The sequence below is a fragment of the Gallinula chloropus genome (genome assembly GCF_964237585.1).
Source record: "Gallinula chloropus genome assembly, chromosome: 31".
NCBI classification, from domain to species: Eukaryota; Metazoa; Chordata; class Aves; order Gruiformes; family Rallidae; genus Gallinula; species Gallinula chloropus.
The window spans coordinates 2,009,267-2,035,428 of NC_140116.1; the positions used below are offsets into that span (position 1 = coordinate 2,009,267).

A 26,162-nucleotide genomic window follows, 5' to 3' on the forward strand; every position below is an offset into this window, starting at 1 on the left:
TATTCCTCTCCCTAACCCCCAAAAGCTTCACATCACCATCACATCATACTGCAAGTGGATCAACCTAGACCCACTTGGAGCGACAAAGCCGTCCCTAACACGCTCCAGGGGAAGGCACTTGGGCAGAGCAACTCATATACATCCAAAGAGGTGGGGAGAGGGGTGGCCAGAAGCAAACCCCGGGGGGGTTTTGGCACCAACAAAGGCAGGTGACTGTCACAGCCCTTCATGGAGGCCGTGAGCCCTTCTGCAGAGGTTTAGGGCAGACCAGCCATGCCAGCCAGGAGCTGAACCACACCGGGCTCTCGGTCTCTCGGTCACGGAGGGCTGCTCAGCCCTGACACCAGCCCACCCAGCTGCAACCAGACAGCTCAGACTGGGCAAGGCCAGGACACGCTACCCTGGCTGGCTGTCGTCTCCCCTGTTTTACACAAGGAGTCAGCAAAAGAAGTTGCTAACAGGAAGGAAGGAGGCAAAGCCTGAACTGGGGAAGGATGAAGGATGCATTCCTGCCTTCGGGGAGCATAGCAAGGTAATGAGACACAGGCATCGCGGGGAACGGGCTCAGCAGCGCGCAGCACTGACTCACCTACCCATCCCGAGCTGTCCTGTCCTCCCTCTGCAGCAGAGAGCAGCTACAGAGGCTGGATGGAGATCAGAAGGTTGTAAACTGGATCAGAAAAGCTAAGGTCTTGCTGTTTGAACCAGGGATTGAAGAGGAGAGTCGTGCACCCCTCCCCTGCAAGAGTCAGGCAGAAGGAGCCGCGTGTTTCGGAGCAGTGCCAACACACTTGTTTGTTTTTTCCCCTCCCCAAGGTCCCAGCTGTTAAATACATGATTGCAGGATCCCACAGGCTCTCCTGGAAAAGCACGTACACTACTGCATCCCACTCCCTGAACAGGAAAAACCCCCGAAAATCCGAGCCACCACGATCCAAACACACAATGTCTCCTTACTACTGATCCTTCCAAACCTTGTTTTTCCTTCAACAGCTTCCAAACAGTTTCCTTCCAATGGTTAGTGTTTCACAGCAGCACCAGCTTGCAGCCTCCCCAGGAGCTGTTCCCATCCCAGTGCCCCACGCTGGGAGAACTGCTCAGCTGAAGCCATGCATCTCAAAGCCAGGGGTGCTGCCACTCACACCCCTGGAGCCACCCATCTCAAAAGACGTTAAGCAACCAGCTTCACACCAAGCACAACCTGGGTCTCAACCCTGCTCTGCAGCCCAAACCAGGGCTGGAGCTGGGACATGAGCTTCAGCCACCACCTGCCTCGATTCCCCCTCTCCTCCAGATGCACACCACCGATCCAGACCCTCAATCTCACAAGGACACGACGTCCATCCCTTTGCCAGTCCGGATATAACACCCTGTCATGCTGAAACGCCTCTATGAGATCAGAGCCACACTGGACAGCACCCAGTACCTACCCAAAGCTCCAGCCTCTCCCTGCCCCGGGGCAGGTTCCCATCTGAGCCCCAGCAGGACACAACAGGGATGTTTGATAGACTGCAGAAAAGACAGACTCACTTGCACCCATCCACACTCACCTCCATCCTGCTACGCTGCCCCAGGACAACACACACACTTGCACAGACCAGCCCTGACACTCTGACTTGTCCTTTCCCAAATGACACCTCCAACAGATTCAGGACCCTGCTCAGGACAGGTCTAACCTCCTCACCACTCAAAGACCTCACGTCTGCTGAGCTTCCAGCCTCACTGCAAGCACTTTTGCTGCCATTTTCATGCTCCCACTTCCTGCTCACATCCGGCAGTGGAGTAGGAAGCTCTGACATCCTCACTGCAAACCAGGAAGCACTGGAGATCTCCTGAGAAAGGCTGTGATTTCCAGGCTGCAAATGCTCTGCAAACATCTGGTCAGAGGTATCGCATCCGGACCCTCAGAGAGCGGGGCCCACCCTCCCCATCCTCCCACAAGCGTGCTGCTCTGACCGTCTGCTAGAGCCAATGCAAGTGCTTATGGATCATCCAGCTGGGTAAAAACTTTGGCAAAGTCCAAATCCTGGGGCCACTCGCTTCCCTTCCCTCCCCTATGACAACCCACCACATCCAGCCCGGGCACGCAGCTCAGCGTCACCTCAGCAGGAGCCTCCCAAGGTCCCATTACTCAGCAGGAGGCTCGTAACGTGCCCAAACCCCAACTAACACCTTTACCATGGGAAAAGGTGTGGGAAGATCTGCTTTTTTTTTTTGAGAGAGAGAGCCTGGGGATTGCCAGCAAAGGGCAAATCTTGGCCGAGCTGCAGATCTGTGGGCTGCAATTGGCTCGTACGCTCGGGCTCCAGACAGATCCAGGCTACGCAGGGTATCGACATCTCTTTTCCCACACAGCAGCTGCTCACATCCTTTCTCAACAGCGGATTTGGAGCGAGAGAGAGAGAGAGAGAGAGAGGGAGAGATGCTGTTTCAGTAAATACACCCAGGCAGGACGCAAGCCAGCGGAGCTGTTAGTGCTGTGTCGCTCCTTTGCCCTTAAAGCCTCACTTCCTGCAAGTGCCAGCTGGCCTTTGGGAGGGAAAGGAGACAGGAATAGAACAAAAAAAAAGCTTCCAGCAAGCAACAGGCTCGGGTCTGCCGCGTCTAAACACGCGCTCTCCAAGGCGGCCACGGCTCCACAGAGCTCCTCAGACCTGAGGAGTCCGGGATGCAGCAGCCTGAAGTCTCTCCCTCAGCTCCAGCACTGGTTGCGTGGGATATTGTCTCCTCCCAGGGCAGAGCTGCTGCTCCGGGAGCCACCGGCACCTGATGCCTCCCCCAGGCTGAGCACCAGCCCTGGCTCCCCGCAGCGGCCGTTGGGTGCTGGGAGGCTCCATCGCCCGCAGCTCTGTTCACCCAACAGACACCAAGCCAGGGGTAGACAGCACTGCCAGCACCTCTCCATCGATACGGGGTGCACCCCCAGCCCTGGCTGGAGGCTGCGGACCCCCACACAGGTCCCGGTGCCCCCGGGAGCGAAGCAATCCCCCTGCCATCCAAACCAGCCCGACCCCAGCGCAACGCTGGGCCCGGCTCCGGGCACCCTTCGCCAGAGCCTGCCAGACCCAGGGGGCTCTGGGGGTGCAGGGCTCAGGGATGGGGGGCGAGCAGAGCCCTTCCTTGGGTGGGGGGCATGGCCGGGGCTGCCCCGGAGGGTGCAACTCCCCTCCGGCAGCGTGGGGAAAACGGGGCTCAGCCCGGGGGAGACCCCCTTCCCCCCCCCAACCTCCCCCGGGGATGGAGACCCGCCCCGGGGGTGAGAGAGCCGGTGCCTACCTCGGGCGGGGGCCGGGCTGGGGCCGGCGGCGGGGACAAAGGCGAGGCCGGTGCGTCCGCGGGCTCAGGCGGCGGAGCGGGGAGCGGCCCCCGGCCGGGCCGCGCTGGGCGGCGGCGGGGCAGGGGGAGCCATGGGCCGGGCGGCGGGGCTCGGCGGGGCTCGGCGGGCGGCTCGGCTCCAGCGGCTCCACCTGCGCCGCCGCACCGGAACCGCGCGGGGAGGAGCAGCCGGGCCCGGCCCGGCCCACGGCGCGTTGTCTGCGGGCGGCACCGCCCCGCGGCCACGGCCAATGGCGCCGGCTCCGCCCCCCCCCCCCCCCCCCCCCGGGCAGGGCCGGGTCGGGCCGGGCCGAACCGCGGCCCCCCCGGCATCACCCCCCCCACCCCCCGGGGCTGCCGAGATGCGCCCGCCGGGCCCGTCCCCGCAGCGGTGCAGCGGGGGGGGGGCACACGCGTACCCGGGACCTGCGGGGGTTCCGCGCTGGGAGCGGCCCGGGGCTCCATCCCCCGGTGCAGAGCCGGGCTTCGCCTGCCCCCGAGCCCAGCCAGGGCGCCGGGAGCCGCCCCGGGCAGCCGGCGTGGGCGTGCGGAGCCCCCGGCGCGTCCCGGTGCGCGGCCGGGCTGGAAAAGCGCCGGCATCCCCATGGCCTCGGCCTCGCAGGTCTGGTGCTGCTGTGGGACACGGCAGGATGTCTGCGTGGTGCCACGGCCAGCCCCAGCGCCCGTGGCCATCACCCACGGCCATCCCCAGCATCCACAGTCATCCCCAGCGCCCGTGGCCATCACCCACGGCCATCCCCAGCATCCACGGCCATCCCCAGTGCCCGTGGCCATCACCCACGGCCATCCCCAGCATCCACGGCCATCCCCTGCACCCATGGCCATCCCCAGTGCCCACAGTCATCACCAGCACCCACAGCCATCCCAGCGCCCATGGCCATACCCTGCATCCACAGCCATCCCCAGCACCCATGGCCAGCACCCACGGCCACCACCAGTACCCACAGCCATCCCCAGCACCCATGGCCAGCACCCACGGCCACCCCCAGCACCCACAGCCATCCCCAGCACCCACGGCCACCCCCAGTGCCCACGGCCATCCCCAGCGCTCCTTGGTACACACGCTTGTACCATCATCACACAGTGCAACGAGCTGATGGAGGGCAAACAGAAAAGCATCAACTCTGCCAGGAGGAATGGTGCAGGAGGACAGACCCCAGCGATAGCCCAGGGGGGTGTGTAACCCACCCAACAAATGCCAAGAAGCATCTGCAGGAGGCAGCTTTAACTGCTGGGGCGCTGTCTTTGGATATAATCACTCTGAGCTGTGTTCTGCTTGGACATGCAACGCCATCCCTGGTTTCCATGCTTGCTTGAGATGGAGACTATCGAGTTCTAGCTTAACACCTTTTATAACAGCATGGAAAAGTCAGGCAGTAAGGTGCTCGCTGAATTTAACCTCCACTGCTTCAACGGCTCCTCCTTGCCAACCCTACCATGTCTGGTCCACCCAACCCACCCCCTCTGAGACCACTGAACCACCAAGAAGCTTTGCTACAGCTTATAAATCCCAGACACAGGACATGTAAGGGTCAGGTTGGTTACATGCAGGAACTTAAGAAACTCCCCTCTTGCAGCAAGAGCTCTTCAGTAAGAAATTCTGCCGTTACTGAAGCTTTTTATCTCGCTTCCCAAACCTGCCATCTCAGGCAGGACGCTGCCCTTTGCTAGAGACACTCTGGTACGATGCAGAGACACATTTAAGAGGAAAAAGTAGGACCCTGAGCCCAGAGTTACTCACAGAATCACAAGGTTGGAAGAGACCTTTGAGATCATCAAGTCCATTCCCGTCCTGTGCTAAACCAGATCCCTGAGCACCTCATCAACCTGTCTGTTCAACCAACCTGGGGTGGGGACTCAGCCCCCTCCCTGGGCAGGAGGCTCCTGCTCCAGGCCCTGACCCTGCTCCAGGCCCCTGTTCCCCATCCCCACAACTCTTTCAGTGAAGAACTTTCCCCTCCCATCTGCTCTGCCCCTGCCCTGGGGCAGCTTGAGCCCATTGCCCCTTGTCCCATCTCCTGTCCCCTGGCTGAAGAGACCATCGCCCACCTCTCTGCACCCTCCTGGCAGGGCAGGGGAGGTGGGGAGAAGGGCTCCCCTCAGCCTCCTCTTCTCCAGGCTCAACACCCCCAGCTCCCCCAGCTGCTCCTCAGAGGATTCACCCTCCAGCCCCTTCCCCAGCCTGGTTGCCCTTCTCTGCACTCGCCCCAGGACCCCAATGTCCTTCTGATGCTGAGGAGCCCAGAACTGGACCCAGCACTCGAGGTGCAGCCTCCCCAGTGCCCAGTCCAGGGGCACAATCCCCTCCCCAGCCCTACTGGCCACGCTGGGTCTGACACAAGCCAGGATGCCCTTGGCCTTGTTGGCCATCTGGCCACACAGCTGGCTCATGGTCAGTCACCCAACACCCCCAGGTCCTTCTCTGCCTGACAGCTCTCCAGCCAGACTCCCCCAGCCTGTATCACTGCATGGAGTTGTTATGTCCCATGCGCAGCAACTTAATTCACTTAATTAATTCACTTAATTAACCTCTGGAAACGATTTTTCCCACCACAGATTCACTTTAAAAATCTGCAACCCAGCAACACTCAGCAGTGAGGGCTGTGTGGGAGCACAGGGGATGCAAAGCTGAAAACACAGGGTACCGTTTCCTGCCCGTTTCCTTGGGACGTGGTCTCCAGCGACACAGCCCTTTCAAGTGGCCACATCACTTGGATTCGATGCATCCGGCTGGTAAAAATAAGGGTGGCTCCAGAAAGATACGGGATGTGCAAGCAGGAAGGAGCCATGAAGCCTGCCAGCCTTTCCTACTGCTATTTATATTAGCCTTAAGTGTATTCCCTTTGAAAATTAAATACTATTAATCCAGAATATTATGCGGATCGCAGCCTGCCTTAAATTTAAGGAGCATAGCAGCGCTTTAATTGAAGTTGAGCCAAACATTCCTTTTCAGAGCCTTGTTTTCAGGTGCTCTAAAATCCACGTTGAATATTTAGGCTGCCTTGGGAACATGCAGCTTGTAGCATCCCGGGTCTCTGGCACAGTGGTTGGGCACCAGAACCTCCTGTCTCGATGTCCCCTGGGGGATGCTTTGCTTCTCCAAATGCTGGTTGGTTGTGGTAGGCTGTGCTTAGACCTCTCCTTCATGTCCTCATCCTGCCCTAAACCACAGCAGCTCCTCTCACCTCTCCTTGCAGCCCCCATGTCCTCCATCCTGACCATCTCAGCAGCTCCACTTGAAGCGCAGTAACCACTAGAGCAAGACCCAAAACTCAGGTTGCTCACCCATGGGAGCACCCTCATCTCCAGGAGGAGGGAGCCACGTTGTCTTGTACCCAATAAACACCCTATTATTTTATAGACAACAGACCTGCTTCAACAGGAGGGACCATGAGAAGCACTTTCCAGCTGAGGGAGGTAGAAAGACCCAGTGTAAGCAAAGAGACGGTTCAAATCCTTGTTGCTCAAAGCCAAACTTGCCCCTGTGTCCCCTCCATCCATGGCTGAATGTCCAGGCCACCAAACTGCTGAGAAAAGAGGCAGCAAACACACTGGCAGAAGCCCCTGAGCCCAGGAGAGCTCTGCACACCTAACTGGAGACAGACACTTCCCTGTAGCCCTGAGGAAATCTCCTAGATTGCATTAAATTGCAGGCTCAAGACACACCCTGCTCCTGCCTGTCTCCCTCGCTCCCCTCTCAGGGCTCTTCTGTCACCCCACTGCAGGAGCTCAGCCATGGACCCTCCTGGGGGGGTATCAGGACTGAGCTGGGGCAGTTCCCGTTGCGGTCGGACCCGATGGGATAAGGAGGGGGGATGAGCATCCCCACTCAGTGCACCTCAAAGAAAGGAAACGAGCCAAATTCAGAGCATTGGAGGTGGTGCTCAGGGGCTTCAAATCCCATTCAAAGGCAGGGTTGATACCACCCAAAATTTCCTTGCTGGCTGTGGGGTGAGCAGCAGCTCCTTGGCCACAGCTCCTCTGCAAGAGGACAGCTGCATTTCCAGGAAATCCAAAGCAGGGAGGGAGACAGAGGGGGGGAGGGGGGGAGGATTCTCTGACCACTGAATTACACTTCTCTTTTCCAAAGAAGAAATCACTTCAGATGCAGAGCAAAGCCCTGACGAGTCCCGGAGTGAGGAGACCTGGAAGAGCTGCGGTGCCCCGCGTCTCCGGAGGTCAACCAGTGCAGATGCAGGGAGATAAACACTGAAACACGGGTGGGCAGTGCCTGTGTTTTCTGCTGAGCTATTTTGCTCGCTCTTACAATACCAGAACAGAATATGGGAAGTTACATATCAAGCATGCATGCGTGCACACGGGCTGGCACACGCGGGCTGGTTACAGAGCGGTTATTTTCGGCGCTCTCTGAAGCTGGCAGGCTCAAACTGCAGCTGCTCAGGGTGCATCTCACCTTTGGGGCTTTCTCTTTCCCTTTCATTTAAGGCAGTTTTCTTTCTGAACAGCCTGGCCCTTCCCTTTCGTTTCGGCTGATCCACAGTTTCATCTTGGAAACGCTTAGGGAAGCTCCTCGGAGGAGACGCGCGACCCTCAAGCACCACCTGAGAGGGGTTTGGTGCATGGCAAGGGCAGAGGGAGGGGAAGAAGGCTTTTTAACGAGCTCCTAATTATGGAGGTTACACTTAATGCCCCTCTGATACGGAAAACACCACCGGAACAGAAGTTGTAGTCATTTAAGATGGTTGCAAACGAATCCCAAACTGAAGCTGAGGGAGGTAACAGGGTAACCTCAGCGCCGGTGTGGGCTGAGGATGCCAACCAGTGGGGGAAGAAACGCTGATGTCCTTGATTTCATGAGCTGCAAAAGCCTTGGCCAGTTGTCCAGGCTGGTGAAGAAGCCAGAGCGTGGCTGGGGTCTGCTGGAGGCTCAGAACCCCACCAGGATGGACAGCAAAGCAGGGACAAGAGGGACGTGATGAGGCATAAAACCTCTCCAACTGCACAGGCAATGGGAAACCAGGACTATGGGTTGGGTAGAGCTGCTCTGACCCCACTGGCAAGCATCAAGCAGACCCATGGACATCCCAGGGCTGGAAAGCCTCTCTGAGCACTGCCTGCCTGGCTGGGGAGGAGGGGAGGGGGCTCTGTGTTTTGAGCCCACCCTGTCCTCGCCTCAGGCAGCCTCACAGGGTGGGACGCTGACGTGCTTCCCTGCTCTGACAACACCAAAACTGCCATGGCAATGTTTTCATGACTAACAGCTCATTCTGAGAACAGTCAATAGCTTCACAGCGTAAGTCCCAGCAGGCCCCACTCTGCATAAATTTGCATATTACTCAGTGGAGCCAACGGTGGGGACCGTTCTCTATGGTTGGTGTTGTGCAGCAGCAGCAAAAAGGGTTTCACCATCCCCACCTAGGTCTTTCTCCTGCTTGCTGCCCTAAATTCCCTTAAATCCATCCTTCCCAAAGGATCCAGCACCTTGGGAAGGGCAAGCTGGGGGTTGGTCCCCTGCTGCTCAGCCAGCCCCTCCGTTCCTACAGGTAGCCCCCCCGCTGTGGTATCACCCACGGGTCTCTACCCTGGGGCATCCTGGAGGAAGCTGGTGTGTTTTTCTTTTCTAAAAATAACAGGTCAGGTTTGGGGGTGAGCTGGATGACCACAGTGCTTCTGATCTTCTCAGCTGGGATGGAGCTTGTGAATTTGTTCACGTTCACGAGGGGCTTCTCCCCTTGCAACCCACATCACATCACATCACATCACATCATCACATCACATCACATCACATCACATCACATCACATCACATCACATCACATCACATCACATCACAGCTCCTGCTGAGACCTTTCTCCATCCAGGAGACCAAAACTTACACCCAGATCCTGAAGTTATTGGGGAATTGAACCCAGGCAGCAGCCTCAGAGCCTGGGGGTCAATCGAGATCATTTAACCAAGCTTATTTTGGAAGCCCAGCCAGTATTTTTAGCCTGGAAAGCAAGGTACTGCTTCCCTTTCTTGAGTCTCTTCTGCCTTCCAGAGCATTGCCAGCGAGGCTGGGGCTCTGTTGCGGCTGGCGGGGTGGTGGGAGGAGGAGGAGGAGGAGGAGGGGGGGGGTTGTAGGGTGGGGGGGGCATGTGCAGAACCCGCTGGCGGTTGTGAAAGAAACGTGCTATTTTGATCGGCAGAGATGAATGTGCTTCACCCCCACACGTTGTGCAACCCTCAGACTGCTGGTGAAGGAGCCAGAGACGCTCGAGGCTGCCCAGGCTCCTCTGAGCTCCCCCAGCACCCGGCTCAGGGCGAGCGGGGAGGGGTCCCACAGCATCCCAGTGTGAGCTTGGCCCCTGATGCGGGGTGAGGCAGAAGGTGGTCTTGGTCTGGCTGGCAGGGGGAAGGAGGGTGGGTGGGTGGGTGGGTGACAGTGGTGGGTCCCCACTGAAGCCTTTGCTCAGCTGCCTGGCGTGCTTTCCTAGTTGCCACCCATCGCACCACGCTCCCACCTCACACAGAGCTGGGACATGTCAGCACGAGCCTGGGAATGTCCCCAAGGCAGGGGGTACACAGCTGACCCCCCAAATGGCAGGAGCTAAGAGCCCAGGCATACTCCCTGGGACGATCCATGCACAGGGATTGCACGGGCAGCCCTATTCCCAGGAACTCTCCCAGCTTCCATCTCCCATCCAGCAGCATCTCGCAGACCACCAGCCGTCACCTCCTGCCTGCCTGAGCTTGGGGGTGCCTCTCCCCCTTTCCCACACCCTCTCCCTGCTGCCTCTCTGCCCACAGCAAGCCAGAAAGTTGGGAAGAGCCAGAGGCCAGGTAGGTGGTGGCTGTGGCAGGTGAGGAGTGACTGTGGTTTCGATCAGAGGAGAGTGATGCTTCCCTGGCCAGAGCATCCTGTGACGTGCGCTCAGCTCCTCAGCCCGCCCTGGTTTATGGAGCCACACTGGGAACCTGGGCTGCAGCCAGCTTTCTCCTGGCACAGGGCTGTCCTCATCAGAGCCCTGGGAACAGAAAGCTGCCTGGTAGCTCCACGGTGGCAGCCAAACCAATGCCTGGCTGTTGCCGGCATCAGGAGGGCTGTGTGGAAGTGTGGGGATCCTGCTGAACCTGGTAAAATTAGGGATGCAGCAGCCAGTGTTCCCCCTCCTCCTCAGCCCCCCAACCCAGGACTGATTGCATCCTCCTGGCTCTGGAATTACCTGAGCAACACAAGGGCTGAGTGAGCATGATGGGGTTGCACGGAGCTGGAGGTGGGACCCACAGCCTCAGGGACAGCCCAGCATCCTCCCCACTGGGTTTGTGCTGATCTGTGTCCTCCTCTTTCCATCCTCAAACTTCCCATCCCAAAAATGGAGCTTCCTGTCCTGCAGCCACAAAGTTCTGCTCTCAGTGCTGGTCCAGGGCTGTACAAGGCCTGGACCTCCCAGCTCACCCTTGGGCCTCACAGAGTATGAAAAAACCACAGGTTTCTCCTGCTTTCCAGGGAAAAAAAGGGGTTTTACTTGTTTCAGATATATTTTAGCCTCCCTGGGTGCAGCAGGAGCTCAGTCTGGCAGCAGGATGCTTCAGCCTGATAATAAATTGCTGGAAACCACCATTTGCCCCTGCTCAGTACCTGCTGATCTAACACCCCAGCATCTCCTCCAAGCTCTTATCTTCCTCCTACAGCCCAAGGCAGGGATGTTACCTGCCCCACTGGGTGCACAGCCAGGGGGGATAAAGCTGCCTCTGCTCCCCACATCCACACGAGCCCCATCACAGCAGAGCAGGGCTGCAGCTAACACAACACCCACGACACCACCTCTCAACACCAGTAGGTTTGGAGATGCAAATAAAAAAGGAAACCTGCTCCATGTCCTCAGATCCAACCTAAAAACCTCCTTCCTGGGAGCCTCAGGTCCTGTGACACTGGAGATCCCTCATGATGCTACCTGGCATCCCCCTGCAAGCGGCTCAACTGAGCACAAAGCCTGGGATTAAAGCATTTCCCACAACCCCTGCCTTATATCACAGGCTTTCTCCTTTCCCCCCCCCCCCTCAACCATTTCTTCTCTGCTGGGGGCTGATTTGAGGATGCTGTGAGGTTTGAGAAGCCAAGCCCTTGAGCCTGCCAGCAGCAGCGGGACCTGCCGACCCAGCAAGCAGGTGGGCGAGTTGCTGACTTGGGCACAAGTGTGTTTGATGCCTCTTTTTTTATGTGCTGATGTAGGATAGGGGAGCAGCAACTCACACCCTGCGTTGGGCAACGCGCCGCTGGGATGGGTAGGCGGCGGCGAGCGGCGCTTGGGGTAAACAGGCGACCGGTCGGGTCTTTGAGATGGGTGCTGGGTGCTGAAGGGTTTGTGTTTTGGGTCCCTAAGGTCTCGGCTGTGCAAGGGAAGGAAGCAGGGGACAAGCAGATGGTGGGCTGAGCAGGTCCTGGCCATGCTGGGCAAGCACTAGAATCACAGAATCACAGAATCACAGGGGTTGGAAGGGACCTTGAGAGCTCATCGGGTCCAACCCCCCTGCCAAAGCAGGGTCCCTAGGACAGGTCACACAGGTTGGTGTCCAGATGGGGCTGGAATCTCTCCAGAGAAGGAGACTCCACACCCCCCTGGGCAGCCTGTCCCAGGGCTCCCTCACCCTCACTGAGAAAAGAGCCCACTCCCAGTACCATTTGGACCCCGGCTGCATCCCACCTGGAGCAGCTCAGCAGCTCCAGCCCAGCATTTCCACTCCCTGACTTCCATTCAAACTGTTGGGATTGAAATATCCAAACACTGGGAGCACAGAGGAACCTGTACAACAAATAGCTTCTCCCTTCCACATGCCCTTGTCTCACACAGCTCCACATACACTACAGCAGGTCCACCTTCCACACAGATCCATCCAGGACTCAGGCTCCAGAGATGCTCAGAGAGCTCACAACACCAACCAGAGCAGCAGAAACCCTCGTGGGGCTATCACCAGCAAACCCTGTGAGCCCCATCCTCCCCCTCTGCACTTTTAACTGCTCAGTGACACTTGTTTGGCACCCCCCAGGAGTCGCTTTTTAAATAGATGCTCCTTGAATAAGACCCACAAAAATACCTTGGCCGCCCGGCCGCTGCGCGCGAAACCACAGCGCAGCAAAGAGGAACCAAGGACTTGGGTGGCTTTTTAAAAATTTAAAAAAAAATAAAGAAAGCAAGAAAAAAAAAAAAAATCACACTTCTGCCTGCCCGTTTCACCCTCCCACTGTCGTTAGCGTTGCGCAAAGCCAGCGGTAATTAGAGGGAAGGGGGGCGATGCTATGGGTAGCCCTGGTCCTGTAGCATCCCCCCTCCTCCCCAAGCCCAACCTCCCCCTTCCCTCTCTGGTCCCTTCCCCGTGCTGCTCTTGTGTGGGGCTTTCGTACAGCCCCAGGGGAGAGAAAAACATTTGTTTTAAAAACAGGAAAATGTGATTGTAAAACCACAACAATGGGCTGAGGAAGGAGCCGGAGCAGCTCCGAATTTAGCTTTCGAAACAGGGGTTGACTAAATGTTTCTGGCCCGAAGCTGCCCGCAGCCCCACACCACGCGCCCTCTCCCGACTCTGGGAGCAAATGCAATCGCTCCTCAGCCTCATCTATCCCCACACAGCCAGGTGCCACAGCTGCACCTCCAAATTCAAGCCTTTCCCATGGGATCTGCAACACAAGGAAGATGTGGGGCTGTTGGAGAGGGGGCAGAGGAGCCATGAGGATGCTCAGAGGGCTGGAGCAGCTCCCCTATGGAGAGAGGCTGAGGGAGCTGGGCTGGGTCAGCCTGGAGAAGAGAAGGCTGTGGGGGGACCTCACTGCAGCCCCCCAGTCCCTGAAGGGACCCCAGGAACAGGAGGGGAATGGGCTTGTTCAAGGGCAGAGACTGGCAGGACAAGGGGGATGGATTAAAGCTAAAGGAAGGAAGGTTTAGATTAGATATTAGGGGGAAGATTTTACAGAGAGAGTGGTGAGGGGCTGGAACAGGCTGCCCAGAGAAGGGGTGGATGGGTTGGGAGGGACCCCAAGGGTCACAGAGCTCCAACCCCCTGCCACAGGCAGGGACACCAACCCCCAGGCCTGGAGCTACACAAGGTTGCCCAGGGCCCCAGCCAACCTGCCCTTGGACACCCCCAGGGATGGATGAGGCACCCACCCCCTCTCTGGACAGCCCCTTCCAGCCCCTCACCACTCTCTCTGCAAAGAGCTTCCCCCCAGTCTCTCCTCTCACAGGCTTGTTTGGGGGTTAAGAAGGTTGTGGCGAGGTGGGGGTTGGTCTCTTCTCTCAAGTAACTAGCAATAGGATGAGAGGAAACGGTCTCAAGGAGCATCAGGGGAGGTTCAGATTGGATATTGGGAATAATTTCTTCACAGAGAGTGGTCAGACCTTGGGCTGGGTGCTGGAGTCACCATCCCTAGAGGGGTTCAAAACACACATAGACGTGGCACCCCAGGACGTGGTCTAGTTGACAGGGTAGTGTTGGGCAGACAGTTGGATTTGATGGTCTTTGAGGTCCTTTCCAACCTTAAAGATTCAAGAAACCCATGAAACCCAGCTGGGAAGGGTCCTACCACTGCAGGTCCTGCCCTGGCCCCCACCACCCACCCCACAAGGTCGGGCCCAGAGCGTTCCCCAGCACAGAGGGGTTGTGGGTGGCTCTGTGGGTGGCTTTTCCACTCCAGACCTTCCAGGCACCAGCAGATCAGATCCCTGACTATCAGGACACAAGAAAGGAGAGCCAGCTTTCATCTCAACTCTCTTCAGAGCCAACCAGGGCACAGGAACCACCTGAGTTGCCTTAAACTGGGTGACAGCTAAAAGAGAATCAGTGGCAGTTGTGATTCTCTCATGGAGCCAGCTCAAAGAAGGAAACATTGATCTGAAGCTAGCAGCTCACCATCATCTGGCTGATTGAAAACATGACTGAACTGCCCCAGGAGGGCAACTTTCCATGGGTGCTGTATCAGTCACCAAGTGAAAAACCACACGTGAAATCCCTGGGCAGAGCAGGTAGGGCTCCTCTCCAAAACAGCCCAGATGACTCATGCCCTAGAAAAAGCTGTTCCCCTCCGTTGACTCTGAAGTGATGCTCAGGTGAAGACATCTCAAGGTAGGTGAGATGAATTCAGGCCTTCAGGAAAGTCCCACTCTCAAACCCACATGCCTGATACACCACTGAAGGTGCACAGGGTGGTAAAACATCACAGCAGGTCAGTAAAGATTCAATGTCCACATGTCCTGACACGCAGTGAGAGGCTGAAGAGCACTGTGTGCATCCAGGAGAAGGTCTGGGGGTGAAGGAATGGGTTGTGCCATGCTCAGAGCACACTGGGACACACAGAGCAAGCCAGGAGCTGGACAGCCTGATGGTCAAGGAGGTGGGTTGGGAGTAGGACATGCAACTGCTGTCAGCAGATCCATCCCTGGCAGCGTTCAAGACTGGGTTGGAAGGGAGTTTGGGCAACCTGGGCTGGTGGAGGGTGTCCCTGCCCATGGCTGGGGTGGCACTGGGGGTGCTCTGAGGTCCTTTCTGATTCTGTGGGTTGAGACATGAGGGCATAAGCAGTGAAGATCCTGCTACAGGTAGAAGAGTTGTCATAGGATCATTCAATTTGGAAGGGATTTGTGGAGGTCTCTAATTCCACCTCCAGCTTGAAACAGGGGCAGCTGTCAGATCAGAATAAGTTACTTGGGGTTTGGTCTTGAAAAGCCCAAGGATGGAGCCTGCACAACCTATTCCAACACCTGACTGTCCTCCTGGGAAAAGTTCCTCTTCATACCAGAACCTTCCCCTAGTTCAATTCATGCTCCTGGCTCCTCCTGCCACTCACCACGGTGAAGAGCCTGGCTGCAGCCACGCAGCACAGGTACCCAGAGCATCGCTGGGAGGAACTCCATGTCACTCCCTACAGCATAACCTCACCTGAGGATCTAAAAGCATCTCCCAAAAGCAGGTCAAGCACCTCAATTGAGGGACCCAAGGCAGACACAGTGCCACCAAGTGGACACAGAACACACACACCTACAGATGCCCTTGGAACTTGCTCAGAAACATCCAGAGCTCGTGGGCCACAGCAGAGAACGTGTCCAGTGCAAAATGAATCCAGCAAAGCAAATAAATCCTCCAGCCCCTGACAGCCTGGGCACCCCAGGGGCTGCTTTCACCCAACCAGTCCACCTCCTGCAGTCGGTTTGTGCACCAGCTCTTCTCCTCTTCTCCACGCAGCCCCACAAGGTCTGACAGCAAAACTTTGGTGAATGCCTCAGAAAGCCAGAGAGGAGCCCAAACTGGCTTCTGAGACTGCAAAATGAGCTCGTTCAGAGCTCAGGATGGCAACCAGAGGCAAATGTAATGAGTTGTGAGGATGGAGATACCCAAAGGCTCCTGAGCAATGACATCCTACCCCCAGCCAGGCCAGTGGGAGCCAGTCCTCTGAGAGCAGGGACACCCCTTGTGGCCTGGCTTTCTGCTGGAGCTGAGACATGGGCCAGCTGTGGTAGGAACAGGGAGGATTTCTGGGACAAGCTCCACCAAGTGCTCTGGAGGTGCCAGTGAAAACCCCCTGAGATGGGGTAGGATGGAGGAAGATACCAGAGGAGCCAAGGGGAAGCAAGCTGGGATGTCTGAAGCAACCCAGCACTGATGACAGATCTCAGAAGTCCCAAGCAAGTGAGGGGACAACCCAGGGCACCCATGTGCTCTGGCCAGGGCACTGGCAGGGTAGGGTGGCCAGGAGAGAACCACAGATGCTCTGTCATGGCAGGAATCCTGCCTCTGGCCAGTTCCCTTCCTCCCAGAGAGTTTCTGGGACAGACTTTGCAGGCTGAGCCGTGGCTTTCACTGTGGTTGGTGGCATCTTTGACATGGAGCTAACAACTCTGGCAGGTTTTTATCTTAGGAGGGAGGTAGATAAAAGTTGGAGGAAGGAAGGGCTGGGGGAAGCATCACAACCACATGTCTCAGGACAGACAGACATCAGCTGGATCCCACCAAAAAGCTCCTCATTGTTCACACCAGCCTCTCCAAGGGCCACCTTCCCTTACAGGACAAGCCTTGGAGGTCTCAGCCCAGCTTGGAGGTCCTTGCCTTGGGTGCAGGTCCCAGGCTGTAGCCTCACTCTTCCTACCTCCCCTACCCACCACAGCTCCCATGCCCCAAACCCTTCACAGCCTCTTCCCCTTTGACACAGGGTCTGTTTCCTCTCCACCTCTTGCCACGAGCTGAAGCTTTCTTTTCCTCTCCTACAACCCCATCCCAAACCCAAGCAGCACCTTTCCATTTCCCCCACACACACACCTCCCAGATTTCCTCTCCCAACCTTCTCTGCTGCAGTTGCCCACGATGGATGAGAACCTTCCCAAGAGGGGCAGTTTTTAAGCACACAGTGCTCACACAATGAAGCTGTCTAGCTTGAGGTTTCGTGGGGTGATGTTTCAGCACGTTGTGGTCCCCGTTCCACGCGGGTGCTGCCCTTGCCTGAGCTCTGAAGGCGACACCCCACAGCTCTTCAGGCTTCCTTAGAACAATCATAACCTCACCGTCCCCATGACCGTGTGATTACTCATCCTTCAAAGTAATAGGTGGGAAATCATCCTGTTTTGGTTAAAAACAATAAAAAATCCATCCTCCTCCTGCCCCTGAGCTCCTAAGAGTGAGATGTGGCTCATCCTCTACCTCCTGGGTTCACTGGGAAGACTTTCCCTAAAACACCATTTATCCAAAGCCAGCAGCTCCCTGTCTCCCAGGGGACACTGGGAAGGACCAGGTGACCGTGGGCTGGGTGTTAAGTTCAGAAATTGCCACCAAAGGAGCTTTTTCTTTGCTGAGTCTGCATCTTTTCACGCTTCCTTCGCCTGATGTCAAGCTCTAAGCTCGTGGCTCAGCCCTGGAAGGCATCTCTCTGACACACAGGCCTGTCAGCCTGCCCAGAAACAGTAAAAAAAGACCTTTTATACCCTTTTTTGTCCTACCAGAAGGGATCCTTCAGGTCTTAGACACCGAGCTCACAACACCCCCCGTGGTAGGAGTGACCCTGTCTGTGTGGTGGAGGCTGTAACCACCGCGCTGCCTCGCCTGACTGCTACAGGTGCACAGGCTGGTGTGGGTGTGAAAGGGCCTCAAAGCCCTCCCAGTGACCCCCCCTGCCATGACAGGGACACCCCCCAGCCCAGGGTGCCCCCAGCCCCATCCAACCCGGCTTGAGCCCTGCCAGGGATCCCTGCACAGCCCCAGGAAGGATTCCTGCCCCCCAGCCCCTCTCCATCTCCCTCCTGCAGCTGAAGGCTGTTCCCCTGGGCACCAGCCCCTCTCCAGCTCTCCTGGAGCCCCTCCTGATGACTTCACCGTTGGCAAAATGACTTTAATAACACCAAGTCCAAAAGCCCAGGCACTGTGTGCTGCTGTGCCCTCAACAGCCCTGTGAATGAACCCTTTTTGGCTCACAGAATACGTGATTTGAAGGATTTTCAGTCCTTAGTTGAAGGCATTCACAGCTTTCCTCCCCCCCAAAGGCTCTGCTGTGGGTGCCTGTGCTCCATCCCAACACACTGAAGCCCTCCCCACCGCTCTGTATCAACCCCCTGCTCACGTTTTCACTCTCCCATCCTTAGTTTTCACTTTTTTTCCTCATTTTTCTCATCTCAGGTGGCAATGGGCTGCTCACCTGGTGGCATCACCTCGATTCCCCACCAGGACCCAGCCGATTCTCTCTGTCCCCACTCAGAGTTTTACTGTTTGAATCAAGTCACCCCCTTTTTTTCTTCCACAAGGTCACATCTCTGGTCATCATTACAACCTGGTCATGAACTACAGAGCCCACCAGCCCTCCAGAACCGCTCTTCAGACTCTGCACAATCAGACCTGCTATAAATGCCACAAAAGAGCCTCTGTTTCTGACTCTCTTACCTGAAACCAGTATCCCTCAAAAGCCTCAGTCCTGCTAGGACTGCACTGTCATCCAAGGGTTTGCACCAGCATCTGATAACTTAAATGCAGCCTGTTAAGAACATCTTATGATCTCAGAAGCAAAGGGTCTGCAAGCAGCTAACATTTGCTCATTTTCTTCCCCCTCTGTCTTTCCTTGGAGCCTCCAGGTACCCTGGAGCATCCTCAGGGGTTTGGTGCACTTGGGCACACGCCTTGCAAAGCATCTGCAGCTGCTTTTCTCTCTCTTCCAGAGAAGCATTTGGCCTCTCACTGCTGTAGGCGGGGAACAAAGACAACCCCAACCCAGAGCTCATAACTGATGAAGCTTTAATACAAGAGGAAAGAGTGGGTGAAAGAGAAGAGGGGGCTGCAGCTTCTCTCTCTGCTGCTCCTTGCTCACTGGCTGTAAGTGGCTTTAATTTGCACTAACCATGATCAGGTGGTGCTGTTTCCAGCTCTAGGGAACAGCCCTGAAAGGTGTTTTCATGGCCTGGAAGAGGTTGTAGGAACCCTGGGGTTGAAAACCTTCCTGCTACGTGGGGTCTACAAAGTTCTTCCACTTTCTTCCCCACTTCCCAGCAGTGCCCCATCATGTGTAGGGCTCAGTTTTCCTGTGTTCTCTCCCTCTCCTGCCTTTCTCACTACCCCCTTCAAAGCCAGGAGCTTCAAACACAGTTGTCACACCACCAAGGTCAACCATCTGAAAGTCATGTTGGTTGGATGCCTCCAGATGATGAGATTTCCCTTCAAGGGTCCTGATGCTTTAAAAGCCACACGATCTTCCAATTTACCTCCTGGCTTCTGAAACACCTAAGGCACCCTGAGCATGTGCTCAGCCTTCTCTACAGCCCAGAGAACCAAAACCAGTTGGGTTTAGCTGGAAATTCCCAGCCTGGGGTGTGGGAGCATTTACACCAGTTTCAGCACTTTTGAGGTAGGACAAAACACAAGTTCTTCCATCACAGCTTCCCTCCTCCTAACCATGGTGTCACGACCGGTGTGTTTCTGTCTTGATGCAATTTCCCAACCTATTCACAGAAGGGAAGCAGGGAAGTACCAGGGGGGTGGCAAGAGAAGAGCTGTAATACCTGTCTTGGGGTGAGGAAAGCAGAGAGATGCTCCCTCCCTACGTCCTGGTTCCAGCCACTTGGTCCAGGCCAGGGCTCTGCAAGGTGAATACTGGTGTGTGGAGAAAGAGTAATCTGTGTAACAAAAGGGATTGCTGTAGCTGTTGGGTATTGTCATGGTTTAGCCCTGCAGAGCTAGAGTTGGGCCAGCTCAGCTCATCTCCAACGCACCATCCATGCTGTGGGTCGTACGGTGCCCGCAGCGTGGCCCACGCAGGAGGCTCTTGAGGAGCATCCCTGAGAGCTTCACCCCTTGAAGGTGAAAACTCAGAACTGAGCATCTCAGCCTGGAAGCTGGAGAGCTCTGGTGTGTCCCCCACCCAAGAGTCAGCACCCTTGCTGGCACAATGCCTCCCTCATCTGCAAGAGGGGAGCAGCCTCCACCTGCTAGGAGACTGTCACGTGCAGCCGATGGGGAACGTGAGCACGAGCTACTTGCCCTGTTGGCCATCCCCTTCCTGGCTGATGTCCATCAGGACATCCCCCACTTCACAGCCCACCCATCACAGCCTCTCTCAGCTACTTATAGCACAAGAGGCTGTGCCAGCTGAGGGGATGGAGATGCTGATCTAGGGTTATCCAGGCAAGAGCGGGTCAGGAATAGCGCAGGATGCACCACACAAAGATGGGTGAACTAAAACACCCCAGGTCCCTGTGAGCTTTTGGGCAGGTCTGGGTCACAGGGAGCCAGCACCACACCAGCTGTGTTTCCTGGTAAGTGCTGCCCAGGCTCTTGAGGCTCGGCAGCACGCTCAGCTGTAGCCAAGATACAAACACAAGCTTTACCAACCGAGCCCTGAACCCCACCACTCCCTCCCCTCCGCCACCACATCTCCCAGTCCTCCCAAGGAGCTACAAGGATGCCAAAACCCCACCCTAGGGTGGCAATCACAGACACAACAAAGAGCTGAGGAGCAAGAGAGCCCCAAAGAGACACTGAAACCCAAAAGATGGGTGGGATGAGAGTAGCCCGGAGAGGACGAGAGTACCTTTGTTGTCAGTGCTCATCTGCCCCGCCAGAGCTGCCTGCTGCCCTTCAGGTTTCCGTCTCTCTTTTGCCCCGGTGCATGTGACAATCCCCAGGCAGAGCAGCTCTTTAGTGTGGTCTGCAGTGTGTGTGGCAAGGAGCCCGAGCCCTGCTCTCTAGCTTTCTTCTGGGTGCAGTTTCCATGCTCGGTTTCAGAATGACGACCTCTGATGCTGCGCTGCCGCGGGGCAGCCACTCACTCTCTCGCACCAAGTGGGTTTATCTCGCATCCTTTCATTTTACTCTCACACCCAGCTGGGGGCCAACTGGTTTCAAAATAAAAATCGAGCTGCCAGAAGCTCTTGGGACTCTACCAACCTCTTGCAAACACTTTGAGCTGTCGCAGAAAATGGGCCCCTTTCCATGAACGCTCCCGCTGGCATAATTGGTCACCCGGGGATTCCCGGACAATGAATATCCCAGGAGCAGATGCAGCAAGATGCCCAGTTTTATATCTGGGTGGTGTGGAGAGACTAAAATTGGAGCAGCTTTGGAGCCACCCACGCTCACCCAGGAAGGGAAAAATCCCTCCCTTGGAGAATTTACAACCCCAAAGCTCAGATTTCGGAGTGGCAGCAGACGCCCACACGGACAAACGGCCAGGCCCAGTTAGCAAGGCAGAAGAAAAGAGAAAGGAGAAGCCATCCCCTGTGTTCTGCAGGAAAGGCAAGTTGATGCCCAAGCATAACTTCCTTAAGGTGCACCAGGGGGACAGGAATCACCCCAACTGCTGGTTCAGCATCCCAGAGCATCAGTATCCCCCTCCTCGTGCCTGGAAGCCTGTCCCTCCAGCCCTGTGTTTACTGGAAGTTGGCTCTTTCTGTGGTCAGCCCTGCTGGGCTGTGGCTTTGCTTTCACACTGGTCCTGAGCCGATGGAGGAGCCTGGTCCTGTTCCTCCCCTGAGCCAGGGAAGGTTTTGACATGGGTGGCTGTTGGCAGGAAGGCCTGGAGGTATTTCTGCTGGGGACTCCAGGAGAGAGGCCAAGAACAAGAGGGCGAGTTCATAGAATCACAGGATCACAGGATCACAGGGGTTGGAAGGGACATCGAGAGCTCATGGGGTCCAACCCCCCTGCCAAAGCAGCTCCCCAGCTCATATTGCACAGGTTGGTGTCCAGATGGGGCTGGAATCTCTCCAGAGAAGGAGACTCCACACCCCCTGGGCAGCCTGTCCCAGGGCTCCCTCACCCTCACTGGGGAAAAGCTCTTCCCCACATTGGGGGGGAACTCCCTGTGCTCCAACTTGAGCCCATCACCCCTTGTCCTGTCCCCACAGACACTGAGCAGAGGCTGCCCATGGCCCCCTGTGTCCCACCCTTCAGCTCTTGATCCCCAGTGATCAGATCCCCTCTCAGTCTCTCCTCCCCAGGCTGAACAGCCCCAGGTCCCTCAGCCTTTCCTCACAGGGGGGATGCTCCAGCCCCTTCAGCATCTCTGTATCCCTCCTCTGGACTCTCTCCAGCAGATCCCTGTCCCTTTGATCCCAGGGAGCCCAGACCTGGACACAACACTCCAGTGGGGCCTGAGCAGGGCAGAGCAGAGGGGGAGGATCCCCTCCTGTTACCTGCTGCCCACACTCCTCCTGATGCCCCCAGGATCCCCTTGGCTCTCTCAGCCCCCAGGGCAAACTGCTGGCTCGTGGCCACCCTGTCACCCCCCAGCACCCCCAGGTCCTTCTCCTCTGAGCTCCTCTCCAGCAGCTCCCCCTGTCTGTCCTGATTCAAGCTACTTCACAGGCTGTTGTCATTAGAAAATAGCTGGAGGCAGAGAACCTGGGCCGGCTGTTCTGCTGGGAAGGATGCTGCAGCTCAGTGTCTTCCCCCCACCACACTGGTGGAAATTCATTTTCTCCCTGTAATTGTCCTTCTGTTCCCAAATCCTTAATGTGTGCTTGGAGTCTAAGGAACCTTTGGTTTAGGTTGAAGCCAAATGGCAAATCAGGAGAGAGCCCAAGTGACGTCTCCACGAGGCACAAGCCGTGTCTGTCTCCCCTGCCACGAAATGAGTCCACTCCCACTAAGTCCCAGCTCTTACCTGGGGACTGGAAGTCATCCCATTAAGCCTGGGGTGAAGATCTACATGAGCTAAGTAACACAGTGCTACATTGCCCACAGCAGTCTGCTCCCCACATCCCCACTCCCTCAGTACCCCCTCCCCACTGTGGTGTTTATTGCTTAAGAGCAAAAGCCACCAACTAGAACTCTGCACATGAAGAGAGGAGGAGAAATCCAGGGCACATCCAGTGATGGAGCCTCTGTTATTTTGGGGGAATATCCAGTGCCCTGGGTAAAGCTCCTGAAGACCCAAATCCAGTGCTGCCACTGAGAAAATGATTCACTCTCATGAGTAAGATAACCTCAGGCGTGTAATTTCCCTTCCCTTTACATCAGGCATGAGAGAGGTGGATAAAAGAGTAGATGCTCCCCAACAGAAAGAATTTATATGAAATATAGGGTCAAATTATCTTCTTATGCAACACCCCTGCAACTTACAAAGAAATCTAAAGCTGGAGGACATAAATCAACCACTAACTGCCTGGGGTTAAAGAGAAACTTCCTCTCCTAGCAGCCTATTGCGTAAGTGTCTTTAGTGGGAGCTCCTATCTTCTGAAATCTGTTAGAAGGAGGTTGGCTGGACTGTAGGGCTGCGTCTTGATGATCTTTTCGGTGCCCTTTTGCTCTGGTCCATCCTCCTGCCTCTTCCTCAAGCCAGCGAAGTGCAAAGCCAACAGCTCCCTGCTTCGTGCCACGGCTACTGCAATGCCCAGCTCAGCTCAAGCCGGGCTTGATCCCACCACCGAGCTTGATCCCACCACCATCACGTTTTCTAAGCCCTGCTCTTAGGGCTTTAGCCCCTTCCCTGGCTCTGACTCAGGTCCTGGAAAACTTCCTCAGGGATTAGTGAGCACTGGTAACTCCTTTCCATGTGCAATCTGCCCCTGCCAGCCCTTGTGTAGCTGCTGTCCCAGAGAAAGGCTGGAAAAGCTTCTCAGGTGGGGCACTCCTTTCCCCTGGGGATGCAGCTGGGAAGCCACAGCAGGACCTTCCTCAGCAGCATTACTGAGACCACCCTGCAGCTGCCACTCCTCCTCCATCCACGGAGACCGGAGTGGTGCCACAGGGCTGGTTCTTCCCGGCTGCTTGTGAGTGTTTGCTCCAAACCCCCCTGTCAGCCCAAGCAGGGGGGTCCCGGGGGGACACGTGTTCCCAGGACAGACATCAGATGAGAAGCAGCAGCACACGCTGCTCCTCAAGGCTGTTCAGCATCCCCAGAGCTGGCTGGGATGACACATGCCCACCCAGCCACTGGAAACCAGCTCCAGGTCCGGAGGCAGCCCAGCAAAGTCCCCATCCTGGCAGAGGCTGTTCCTGCTTCGCTTCCCATCCTCCACAGCTTCCCCCCAGCCCATCAGCGGGCTGAACTGATTTCCACCAGCCATTTCTGGCAGAAACTTGTTCTATTTATATTTTAACCCTTGCCTTACTCCCCACACACACTAAACAAACCAGAAACAAAGAGAAATCACTGCGAGCTGCAGCCACCAGCCTTTGCAGCACCGTGTTCTGCTAGAAAAACCCCACAGGGGGGTAAGGAAAGTCAGTGCTCTCAGTACCCCCCTGCCTGCTGCTCGCCCCATGCCGTGGGACACATGGGATTGGGGCTCCAGGGCTGGTGTTAACACGCTGTTTGTTTGGTGGCTGTTCAGCTACAGTTATTTTTAGCTGGTGACGCCCAGGGTATTTCGCTTCAGGATGTCCGGTCTGAGGCTCTTTCTGGGAATCCCATGTTCTCTAATTGTAAACAGCCCCATTCAGTTGCCTGCAAATTGCGAGAGGCCCCGACTCAGGCAGTCAGGTGTGAGTCAAACAGGAAGCCGCCGCTGCGCAGGCGAGTGGGTACCAGCTCCGAAAATGTGCCCTCGATTAACTCACGGGACCTGGTTACACAGCCCAGCCCTGGCCCAGGCTGATTTACCCAGCTGGCATGAGGCTTGGGGGGGTTTGGGATGCTTCCCATGGGATGCTGCTTGGGGGATACTGCTTGTGGGATGCTGCCCGTGCTGGGGTTTGGCTCTGCACCTCCTCTATCTCAAGGTTTGTTTGGATGCTCGGTGTCGCCTGTGCCACCCCCCTCTGAAAAAGGAGGGGTTTGGGGTAATTTTGAGGCCCCAGCTGCTGGTTTTGCAAATGTTGTTGCTGTGGGAAAAAGGGGCTTTGGAGCATTGAAAAGCTCCTCATGTGTGCGGATATGTCACCTGAGGGACACTGAGGCATCGGGGGCTGAATGGTGCCAGGGGACTCTGGGTATCTGGGATGGGATTTGGGAGCTGTGGGGGCACAGGAAGGGAAAGGCTGGAGTTGAGGGGGCTGGTTTCAGTCCTGTCCCCCTCCCTGTGGGGCTGAGACTGATTGATTTGGTTGTTTGCTGCTGCCCCTGTGCACAGTAACCAGCCTGGGGTGGCCAGAACACGTGGCCCATGTGTCCCAATGCCCATGCAGACGCTGCAGCTCAGTCTCCATCACCCCCCAGGGAAACCAGTACCAGGCAGAGGGCAACACCATGAGCCTGACACTGGAAAGGCAGGGATTATAAAGATTGTCCCCCATGTCTTTATGTTCAGGGGTCTCTGGATGATGCACATCAACAGATGTCCTTCAATCCCCATGATACCTCTCAGCCCCCCATCCCGTGTGGTGCTGGTGGGTTCTGAGCAGCCAGGATGGACCCACAGGTCTCACTGGATTTCCCTTTGAGCACTGGATTTTCCCCAGGATCATGAAATCATTAAGGTTAGAAAAGACCTCCAAGATCATCCAGCCCAACCACCCCCCTAACACCTCTATCACTCACTAACCACGTCCCTGAGTACCTCATCCAACCTCTCCTTGAACATCCCAAGGGATGGTGACTCCCAGGATGGAGCAGCTCTTCCCACCTCACAGCTGCAGTGAGGCTTTCAAATGTTAGCAACGCAACAGTGGTCTCCAGCACTCTCTTTACCCCATTTTAGCAGTTTATCCCCATTTTCCACCCTCCTAGCCCAAGAAAACCTTAAATCAGCAGTTTCATTCATACAAGACCTTGCCAGCACTCATTCAGCTGAAAGTTACTGCTTGGCCCTGCAGCCCAGGAGGGTCTGCTCAGGACCCCCACGCTCTGCTGACATCCCCATGCTCACTCCTCCCCTCTGCCCCTTTGGTGAGCTGAAAACACAGGTCAGGATTGAGCCAGACTATCAAATAACTCTTTCATGACTGAGGCACGATGGAGCCAGCGGGGTTTTCAAAAGGGGCCAAGAGCAGGATGCTGTGTAGCACCTAAATCTGGTAGGAAGATGAGTCCATCCATAGGGACCGTGGCTTCCAAGGCACCTCAGCATGGAGCAAAGGTGCCCTGGAGCAGCCCGTGTGCGGAGCAGCGCGGCCGGCGTGAAGCGCAGGGCATGGGCACGGTTGTGCCCGTCTCTTATCTGACTCATTTCAGTGTCTCAGGGGGAAACCCTGGCATCGATAAACAGCTCTCTGCTCCCTGCCTCCGCATTCACTAACCGAAATCTGGAGTCTATTTTTAACCCCGAAACACCCACTGGGAGCTGGAGGGGGGGGGAAGTCGGCAGCGCGGTGCGGCGGGTCGGCCGGCACCGGCAGCTTGGGGACCGTGGTGCTGCCAGCCCCCTTTCCCAGTCTGAGCTGGCTCGTGCTGCTGTTTACTGGGGTGATTTTACTGTGGCACTGGCGAGTTATCGAGCCAAGTGAGACCAAAACAAGTCACGCAGGCACTTTCCGTGCTGGGTG

General features: G+C 56.4%; 1 protein-coding gene across 3 annotated transcripts in view; it reads right to left on the bottom strand.

Moving 5' to 3' along the window:
* HDAC7 (histone deacetylase 7) overlaps window positions 1–26,162 on the bottom strand; it is an 86,273-nt gene that overhangs the window by 48,750 nt on the left and 11,361 nt on the right. Inside the window, exon 1 of one of the 3 annotated variants that reach the window (XM_084277379.1) lies at window positions 3,277–3,380. The exons of the other annotated variants lie outside the window; for them this stretch is intronic. The gene's annotated coding sequence lies outside the window, so the exon portion shown is untranslated. Of the gene's footprint in view, window positions 1–3,276; window positions 3,381–26,162 lie in introns of those variants that run through there. 3 annotated transcript variants of the gene reach the window in all.